Consider the following 10,605-nt stretch of genomic DNA (forward strand, 5'->3'; position numbering starts at 1 on the left):
TGTCCTTTTCTCCTCTCTTACCAAAGCTGTTAGGTTCCTTTCCGTGGTGAGATGGGTTGTCCTGCAACGCTGCCACATAGTGCCGACAGACAAGAGTGTTGCGGGAGAAGAGAAAAGTGTTTGAAGATTTAAGAGTGTCTTAGGTGGAGCCAAAATCAAGTGTCACAAATGCAAGTGGGAAGATTTCCAATGTTTAATATGGTCAAAATAAGCGGAAGTTACCAGCTGGTCCGGCACAGTCTGCCATGCTTTTGTCATATACTGTAAAGTGGTGTCGAACTGGAGCCTCACCATTTGCATATGTGAGGCTCCAGTTATACATCGATTGTCACATTAAATGACAAAAATGAAGAGAGGTAAAGCAGCTGGAGAGGTTTTCTTACAACTTTTGAGCTGACACAGTTTTGGAAAATGTTTCCTTCACGCTGCACTGTACAATATAGGCAGCCAAGAGTCTCCAAAACAAAACAGAATTGACAGATAGGAGAAAATTCCCACTCGTCCTGAAGTTCCCAAAATCCAGCACTGAGCGTAAACAAAGTGTCTAAGTAGCGTGGGAATGTTAAACCTGACCCTAGCTGGAGTTTGAGCAATCCAGCACTGAGAGTAAAAAGATGAGTCAAAGTAACGTCTAATCAGATTAGTTTCCTTAGAGCTGGTTCAGAGTTTGCTCAAGAGTTTACCTTTCACAGATGCGCAAAGAAGAATGTTGGGGGTGCACGCTTCAAGGCGTCTTACAGCTGTAGGGAGTGATTCGAGACGATTCGTGGCGTGTGCTCGTTCCCATATACCTTATGCCCCGGGGTGCAGTGCTAGGATGACGTACAATACCGCTTGGGCACGTAACGGCGTTACATGCAAGTGCGGGACGTGAGGGTTTTCGTTTGTTCGTTTTGTTTTGCTCTGCTTTGCTTTGTTTTGCTTTCCATCGCGTTGGTAAGAGCGTAAATAAAAAGGCGATTCCTGCGTCTACCACTAATGTAAGAGCTATTTCAAGTGCGGCGTGGTGCGGCTTTTCAAATGCTCAACAGGATGACTTCGCATGCACGTGTGCTTTCATGCAGTCGTGTGTGCAACCATGTCTGCTTATGTGCAAACGGGCGTGGTTTCATGTATGCAAAAAACTTTCCTGGGCTCTTCTGAAGCACATAAAATTATTTGGAGATATACATTTGTCTTGTTTTCCTCTTAGGCTCTAGAATTGATAACTTTTTTTTAGGATTCTAGCTTTCTCCCCTTGCAGGCATCGGGCACAGAGGACCTCATGGTTTTCCTAAAAATCTTTTTTTTTGTGTTCCTTGTTGTTCCAAACTTAATTTTAATCACTTTTAATTAGATATTTTATTAAAAATAGTGCAAAAAATGACTAATTTCACTAAAAATAATGTAATATAAAACTGATGTTTTTAACTTTATTGTAGTGTTTTAGAAACTACTATGTCTTCAAAAATGGTTATTTTTCACTCCTAGGAATGAAAGCTGTTGTTATATGATGTTTATTTTCAAATTTTGAAAAAATCAAAGGATTCTAGCTTTCTCCCCTTGCAGGCATTGGACACAGAGAACCTCATGGTTTTCCTAAAAATCATTTGTTATGTTCCCTGGTGTTCCAAACTTAGTTTTAATCAATTTTAATTTGTTATTATGTTAAAAACAGGGTAATAAGTTTCTAATTGGACTATAAATAATGTCATATTGTCTGCTATAAAACTGATGTTTTCATCTCCATTGTAGAGATTCTTGAATCAACTAATAGAGAATTAAAATAAAAAAGGGCATAAGAAGACATTACCAACAACGACCACAAGATGGAGATGTTGTCTAGACATTACCAATAACGACCACAAGATGGAGATATTGTCCAAAGAGGCAAGAAGGGCAAAGCCGCGATAAGGAGATTGCTGTCAGAATGCACATCCGGATCCCAAACAGAATCTCTAGTAAAATATGATCATTTGTGAAACAGGCAAATGAGTGTCAGCTACAATATGATTGCTACATATCTGCATTTGTTGGTTTTTAAGGAGTAAGAGTGCAGGCGGTTTAAACCTGCGATCCAGTGTGTTGAAGTATTTCACAACACTACCCCTAGCACATCAGGAAATAAATCCTCATAATGATTATTGCCCTGGGCATGTACCAAAAAATCAGTGAGCATATACATATATCGCTGTGTTGAAGCTAGAGACACAGAATAAGTGCAAACACATCCTAAATACAGTGTTCCTGCACCTTGACCTCATCCAGAATGTATCGTTTTTTGAAAGCGATTGCTGTCAGAATGCACAACTGAATCCCAAACAGAATCTCTAGTCAAATATGATCATTTGTGAAACAGGCAAATGAGTCTCTCAGGTGCCCATTGCTCATTTTCAGACACATTTATGCAATACTTTCACCATGCGTTGAGCAATAGGGATTAAAGATACCAGAGGTAAGGTTTAAAAGTGATTCTGAGGTGCAACACATCAGCGAAACAGCTAGGCATCTGAAATGCGGGGTTTGAGAGCCCTTCAGGGAACACCGTACCCTAAAGGTACCAGAAGTCCACTAGTATAAGCATTAAGTCACTGTCAGCCCTGTTGCAATGTGATTGCTACATATCTTCATTTCTTTGGTTTTTAAGGAGTAAGAGTGCAGGGGGTCTAAATCTGCGATCCAGTGTGTTGAAGTATTTCACAACACTACCTGTAGCCCGTCTGGAAATAAATCCTCATTCTGATTATTGACCTGGGCATGTACCAATAAATCACTGAGTATATATATATATCACTGTGTTGAAGCTAGAGACCTGTATGTAATAATATGATGCTAAAATGTTATTTTCACATGTAAGAAAACCGGCTCAGGGACGCCAAATATGTAATGTTGCCATAGCAAAATTAAATGTAGTGGCTCTCTGAAGGCACCAGTTCTGTAGGGTTTGGGCATTTACTGAGACAATTATTAATTGTAGCAGTAAATCACAAAGTTGATTCTTTTGATGGCTTTAGAATCCAACCATGTGACATAACTCAAACAACGCGCACACACAGGTACTAATACACGAGGATACATTTATTAATACATAAAATATGCATGTAAACCTAACAGATCTTATCGAGAGGGTTATCAGAATACAAAAGATATATATTCAGTCAGTTACGAAGTGTTACACATATCAAGAGGACATACGTTCAGTATATCATTCATTAAGACCGTTTCGTTAATGAACTTGGTTATAACTTCTACATTAGATACTCAAACAAGTACATAACTCTTAGGAATTAAATTGATATCAACTGGTTGGGATAACAATTGAATTCTCGAGCTGTAATGCATTGAAGTTGAATACTCATCCAATCTTTGGGGATTCAGATCTTCCTGCGGGCACAAAGAAACAGTTGCAGGCTGTTGCTGTCCAATCCGCGCTCTCTGGCTCCGTGCCAGGCTGTGCTGTGCGGCTTGCGATGCTGCGCTGCTGATGCTCACTGTGGGCTTTAACTAGCAAAGTTTGTGCACAGGAGAAAAGATGACTGTGGGTCCCAGCAAGTCAGGAAGAGGACCGGTTCGTTTCTGATGAAGAGCTAGTTCTGAATAGTGATTCAGCTGTCCACAGTTCCGACCTGTTCACGAGGCCTGCTGCTGGTGCTAACCTCGGGTGGATCCTCTGGTTATTCTCTGGCAACCTCCGCTCTAGACTCTTAGAACAAAGGAAAGTTCTGGCACTCGGACACACTGGCCGTTCCGTGGTTGTCCGGGCTGAGTCTCAGGATGGTCAGGAGGCGCGCTGCAAGAATGTCCTGCCCTTGGGAGCCTTCTGCTCCTGGGCCGCCCTGCCCTGGATTTCTCCTTTGAATTCCCTTTAGAATTGTCCACAGAATCCTCTGAATCCTCCCTTCTGAATCTTACTGAATCTCACAGGCTCTCTGTGTTGCCTGTTTTTACCTGGAGGAACTTCAGCTCATTGATTGGCTGAAAGTTCCATGGGCATCAGAGTCCCACGTGGGTTACTCGGCCCTACCAGTCCCTGATTGATTGATCAAGGTGAGATATGAGTCACTTAGTCCTGACACTTAGTAATGCAGTCCAGATGTCCAACTGGCACTCCCTAGACAGATAGGCGCCAATGGATGACCATTGATCATGATAGCCAGGCTTAGCTAAGTGCATCCCCCTTTGGGAGCTGTCCTAGGACCTTAAATCACCCTGCATGAATAGTCTCTCTGTGGCTGCACCACAGAGATGAACAGAGAAATGGGGCCTCATTTGGGAAGGCTCAGAACACTTAATTCTGCCTTATTAATAAGCCTCGCCGCTACACACATATATTAATATAATAAATGATTGCTTATGCTTTATAAACAAATCTAATTAAAATAAAAGCTTAAGTTTTGTATTTATCTTGTACAATAGAACATGATTTTCTTTGTATTTCAATCCCACAAAGTGTCCAAATGACGCACTACATGATATAAGGAAGATTATCACATGCATATCGGTATTATCTTTCTTACGAAAATGCATTCCTTTCATTACCTTTTACTTTTTAAAATGAACTCAAATTGTGTATAATGTAATAATTTAAGTAGAATAGATTCTAATAATATAATGATCCAGTGTGTTGCACTACTTCACTGCTTCACTGCTCTATGCCGTCTGGAAATAAATCCTCAGACTGCTTACTGCCCTGGGCATGTACCAATGAATTACAGGAGCACATCTATTTCTCACTGCGTTGAAGCAGGAGACACACAGTCTCTGCAAACACATCCTAAATACAGTGTTCCAGCACCTTTGACCTCATCCAGAACGTATCATTTCTTGAAAGGGATTGCTGTCCGAATGCACATCTGAATCCCAAACAGAATCTCTAGTAAAATACGATCATTTGTGAAACAGGCAAATGACTGTCTCAGGGGCCCATTCCTCATTGTCAGACATATGAATGCAATGCTTTCACCGTGCATTGAGCAATAGGGATTAAAAACACAGCAGGTAAGGTTAGATGTCATGTTCTATGATCATTTCTTTCAGCATTAGGGACTAAATATACTAAACGTATGATACTAAAATGTTATTTTCACATATATTAATGTAATAAATGATTGCTTATGCTTTATAAATAAATCTAATTAAAATAAAAGCTTAAGTTTTGTATTTATCTTGTCCCATAGAACATGATTTTCTTTGTATTTCAAGCCCACAAAGTGTCCTTTGATCTCTATTCTGTGGTAATCCACGATGACCCCGTTCTTCAGGTGATTCATCATGTCCTCCCTCGCCTGTTGAGAGGCCACCTGATCTCTTCTGCCATGGCGTGCTTCATACACGCCCTCTTGAAGTGAGCAGGAAGCTGATCAAAAGTATTCAGGCACATCTTGCACACCAGGGGAATCCTCGCGTGTTTCCTTTGAAAATAAATAATACCATCTGTGTATAGAAACAAGCTAAGACTGATTTCTTAAATTATCCTTAAAATTCTCTCTCATAGTTTGAGCATAATGATTTTATTGCATTTATATAAGAATTGCTCATTGCTCCTAAATAAATAATGGTCTCAGTCACAGACTTTCCAATAGAAGCCATTGTGGAGTTCAGCAACTGCAGGTCCTAGAAGTGGGGAAGGAATTTTAAAAGAGAAATTGAATTACAATACAGAAGGAATGGCTGAGGGTTCACTGAAATGTATAAATATACAAATTCCAAAGACTGAGTCCATATAGAAACAACTACTTTTCATTTTCAGTATAAGAAAAAAAAAACTATCTTCCAAAGCATCATAAAATTGTCCCTTCTTCCAGACCCTACTTCTCTCTTGTAGTAGTACAGCAGACCTTTCCAGGTGAGCAGATCACAGAGTCCGAAATGAGCTTCCTCCATCAAGCAAAGTACCTGAACATGACTCTGTCTTCATAAAAGCGCCCCTGTAATAAAGAAATTAAATCCAAAATCAAGAGGGCAGTTGCCTACTGAAATACAAGAAGTCATCAATTTTAACCTAGCAACACATTAAAGGCTGCATCTATACAAGTGCGATTCTAGAAATGCTCACCAGATTACGTTTTAAGAAGGAACTGCGCCTCAGGTTCCGCAGAGATCTTAACTCGGATGGCAGGATTCAGAGTCCGGAGTGTGGACTGATGGCAGAACGGAGGGTCCACATACTGTGGATCCCTCAGTGATCTTCCGCGTATTCAAACCGCCAGCGTGTGACTCCCCTGTCCCTGTGACCTCATTGCTCTGCTCTCTCCTCTGTGCAGCCGAGCCCGACTCACGGTAAAGTGAAAAAAAAGATGCCCTCAACGTGAGATTTACTCTGGAGCGAGGATAGATGTTACCTTTTTATCATTTAACAGGATGTATGTGATGTGGCGACTAGGTTCAATTTTGTATCCTCTTTAAAAGATTAAGGACTGGGGTGAGCGTGATTTACCACCCTTTCAGCTAAGAACCCGACTTGCGCACCGTTTAAGCTGCATAGACTCGGTCGTTTAACTCTTCTCCGTTAGCAGGGTTAAGGTTAAAGAAAAAAAAATAGCTGACTCCTTTTTTTTGCCAGCCGCTAGCGCTGATTAGCAAGGCTTGTATTTCATGTTTTGCAAGTTGCATCCATTTTAAGAAAAACAAGTCGCGTTAAAGACAGGGAATGAATACTTGCATTTAATTAAGTCTAGCCGTAGGCGGGGATCTCCTGTTTACTAGACAGGCGCTTTAACCAACTAAGCCACGGCGCCCCAGGAGTGTTGTCCTTTTGCAGCCACTTGGACACACCACTCAGACACATCTGCATTCGGTGTGTGCGCCGCCTGCTCGCTGAGCAAGTTGCCACCTTTACATACAATAGCAACATCGACACCAAGAGAAAGGATGACAAATGGCTTTTATCTGGAACTTTTCATGTCCAAGGAGCTCAATGTGCTTTCTGTGTACAACAGGGCCACTGAACTCCACACTGGCCACTGAACCACAGCAGTGGCTTGCTGGCTTGACATCTCCCAAGGAAAATGTTGAAATCACATGTGGAACAGGAAAATGACCCTCGAGTACGTGGGGAAAAAAAGAAAAAGATCATCTGGAGCGCGCCAACCCATGTCCGGACAGCCCAGTTGCGTCGACAAGGTGGCTGAGTGGTTAAGGTGATGGATTGCTAGTCCATTGTGCTCTGCAGGCATGGGTTCGAATCCCATTCTCATCGCTCTCCATGTCTGACATGTGTGCCTGTTCGACATCGGCCCTCCTGTTGTTTGCTCCGGTGCTAGAGCCGTACATTTTCTAGCAGTGGCTGAACATGGTATAGTAGGCCAACGTCGGTATCGAGCAGTGACAGTAACAGTACTTACTGCGCCCCATAAGAAATCGTTTGTCCCTGTTCAAAAGAGATTGTGCGATGTCCTGCGGCGTTCGTAAAGCAAACCTTTGACAGTTTGAAAAGAGGAATTTATTCTGCTTCCTGTGCGTGCAGTAGTTACAAAGTTGAACGTCTTTACACGATCTGCTGCAGTTTTCAGTGGGCGGGCTTTGTCAGATGGCTTGAAAAAACGCACTGTGTTTCGGCTCGGGAAACATCATGAGCAGTGTCCTGCATGTTTTCTGTGTATAGCTGTCTTTTAACGCATACAAAATTCATTCGAAATCATTGATTTCTCCAATTAACAAGGGTCCCTTTTTGAACCTGCCAGAAGCATTCTTTCAATGTTACAGATTTACTCCGGGGAAAGCCAGCACGACATTGAGAGTAGCTCAAGCTTTCAGCACCCGTATCGGACTGCGTGTATGCAGACACCGCTCAGAATCCCCTGTAAGATTCTCCCTCAATTCCGTTTTTCAGTGCTTTAGCTCTTTCAAAAGGCTTCGCTTTGCTAGTCACAATCCAAGGCTCATGACAGCATTTGAAAACATTCGCCACTGCGTTGGCCGGGAATCAAACCCGGGTCAACTGCTTGGAAGGCAGCTATGCTCACCACTATACCACCAACGCACACCCACAGGAAGCCTGCAGGACACCACCAGAGAATGCTTTTTTTAATTTTTTTTTTATTAAACAGAATTTACAAATACAAATACAACAAGAGGATCAGAGTCATGTACAAGAGAAAAAAAACGCAGCAGAAAAAAGCATTTAACTACCAGAGGTAATTAAGTAATTATGTGATCAAATTGTATATTTTACACGTATCATATTTTCCTTGCTTTAATATTTCTCAATTATTTATAAACTTTAGTTTCAACATGCATGCGTTTCCTGTAAAAAATAAAACTCAGCACACAGTTTTTCTTTTAACAACATTTCGAGTACCTCTGGCATTCATGAAAAAGACATACACAAAAGCAAATAACTAACTCTAAGACTGTCTAAACTATTGAGTTTTTCAAAGAACCAGAACTATAACAGTCCTTAACACTTAACTACACCATTCCAAACTAACACTAAAGAAACACTAGTATATACTGGTATAACAAATATAACCAAACATAATCATTAACTGAGCAGTCACTGGGAGCAAATCTCCTTCCCGTCCACAAAGGCCCTCGCTCCCACAAAGTAGGCTCTCCTCCCCTCTCTTCTGGCAGCTTCAACCTGGGGCCACAGCTGGTTCCTGGTGCTCCTGTCCGCGGCAGACAGGTCCTCTGCAAACCTCAGTTTGTTCCCATTCAAATACTCATTCCCCCTCGCCGCTCGCCACAGCATGTCCCTCGCCGTCCTCTTGGTGAACTGTATTATAATCGATCTGGGGCGCACTTGCCCAGACATGTTCGCTCTCCCGAGCCTGTGAACAAAGTCAATGGCCGATATTACGTCCTCCTGGTCCGGCAGGGTCCTTTTACAGATACCCTTCACTGTTGCAACAAGGTCCTTATCACGTTCCTCTTTAACTCCAAATAATTTTAAATTCCATCATCGACGGTATCTATCTACATCGTTCACTTTCAATTCAAGTTCTTTAATATGCTTTTCTTGTTTGGTATTTACTTGTTTAAGAACTTTTACTTCACTCTTTAAGTCTTCAACCTCTTTAAACACACAGTCCATGGACTTTTTAAGACTTTCGATTTCGACTGTATTAGATCAAATCATTTCCTTCAGCTCACCCATGCTCTGTGCCATCATGTTGAAGATGTTGGTCTGGAGCTCCTCCAGCGTCAGGTCGCCCCTTCCTCTCTTGGCTGCCGGGGTTTTCACAGGTGTGCTGGGCAGGGACTCCGGCTCTTCCTCTGGCAGCTGAGTCTCACTTGGGCTGCGAACGCTCGCGTACGAGCGCATCTCCAGCACTCTTTCCACGTCCCCTCCAGCTGCTTCACTTTTCCCTTTAGTTGCCATCAATTTTCTTGTAGTGCTATACATATACGATTGAGGTTTCTTAGACTTCTCCTTCGAAGACCCAGCACTCTCTTTTGTTTTCCCAGTGTTACTCATATCGAAATTCTTAAACCTAAAAAAAATCGTTTTTTTTTCTTTCAATTATAACTGAAGTTTAAACAAGTAGTGTTAAGTCCTTATTTTTCTGTAGTCAAAAAAAGCAAAAATTAACATTCAGGTCATGAAAAACTCAAAAAAAATCCTCAACCACTAAACTTTACCTCCCACCTGAGCGCCATCTTGAACGCCCCTACCACCAGAGAATGCTCACGATTTCGGAAGCTGTCTCCGGGACGTGCTGATTCCACACATCCTGAATAAATCATGATATTGTTAGTTGCTGTAGCTAGACGTTCAAATGAGTTTCATGGCCAGATGGACTGTTTCCTCCAGCGGTATAGTATTGCAGTGAGACAGCACGATGCCTGCAAGACTATGTCACGCTAAACGCCACAGATTGTGTTTGTCCATTCATGTCAGTCATCCTGCAGCCACGGGAAGTGGGACACAAACATGCCGCAATGCTTTCAAGACGTTAGGATTTGTTTGTGCAACATCCGAGAAGAGTACTTGTGGCTTGAATGTGAACTGTACGTGCCCGCCCCCTTTCCTCTGTAGTGCATGAGTTCCTCCCGGCATGCCCTTCGTCATTGTTCTGTCATCTTGTATTTAAAGGGTTGTATTTCTGCTGCTGAAAAGAATCAACGGGTTTCTTTGTTCCCAACGGAGCCCTTGTCTGTCATGAAATTCTTCAAAACCTCAAGCTAGAAGAAGACGACAAATATGAAGCGTTACAGCAACGACATGCCATGAGACGATTGATAACGTTTTCCATAGGATCCCCGCGGTTGCCTGGCAACCGTCAGCTTTGCGCAGTGGCAGCATCGTAGCCTGTGAAGTTTAGCCGAGGCGGGATTATTGCTAGTTGAAAACTTTTCCCAATACCCCGCTTCCGCCGGTTTGCAGTACAATCGGCGAAAGCAATTTTTGACAGTCTCGTTAGAGACTGAGCAAGGTGTTTAAAGACAGATTTGGTCATGGTGACATCATGGTAGAAAGAAGCGAGCTTGTTCCCAGTGGGCATTGATTCGTCGAATATACGTATATTTACGGTGAAATTACGGCTATACGTATATATACGTCGCCTCGAAGTATAATCAACGTCGAATTGCAACCGTAAAATTGACGACATTAACAAACACATATATAACGTCGAAAACACATCTAACACAGTGCCTGAGGCTTTTTACTGTATGTATCGCGTG

General features: G+C 42.2%; 2 non-coding genes across 2 annotated transcripts; one reads left to right on the plus strand and one right to left on the minus strand.

The window, feature by feature from the left end:
• Nucleotides 1–7,888: 7,888 nt before the first annotated feature.
• On the minus strand, nt 7,889–7,960 carry trnag-ucc (transfer RNA glycine (anticodon UCC)). Its single transcript has one exon. It is a non-coding gene; the product is annotated as a tRNA-Gly (tRNA).
• Nucleotides 7,961–10,204: 2,244 nt separating this feature from the next.
• Nucleotides 10,205–10,346, plus strand: LOC148637764 (U4 spliceosomal RNA). The gene has a single exon (XR_015931257.1). It is a non-coding gene; the product is annotated as a U4 spliceosomal RNA (small nuclear RNA).
• The last annotated feature ends 259 nt before the right edge of the window (nt 10,347–10,605 follow it).

The sequence above is a fragment of the Lepisosteus platostomus genome, unplaced genomic scaffold, assembly GCF_059453375.1.
Source record: "Lepisosteus platostomus isolate fLepPlt1 unplaced genomic scaffold, fLepPlt1.hap1 Scaffold_107_H1, whole genome shotgun sequence".
NCBI classification, from domain to species: domain Eukaryota; kingdom Metazoa; phylum Chordata; class Actinopteri; order Semionotiformes; family Lepisosteidae; genus Lepisosteus; species Lepisosteus platostomus.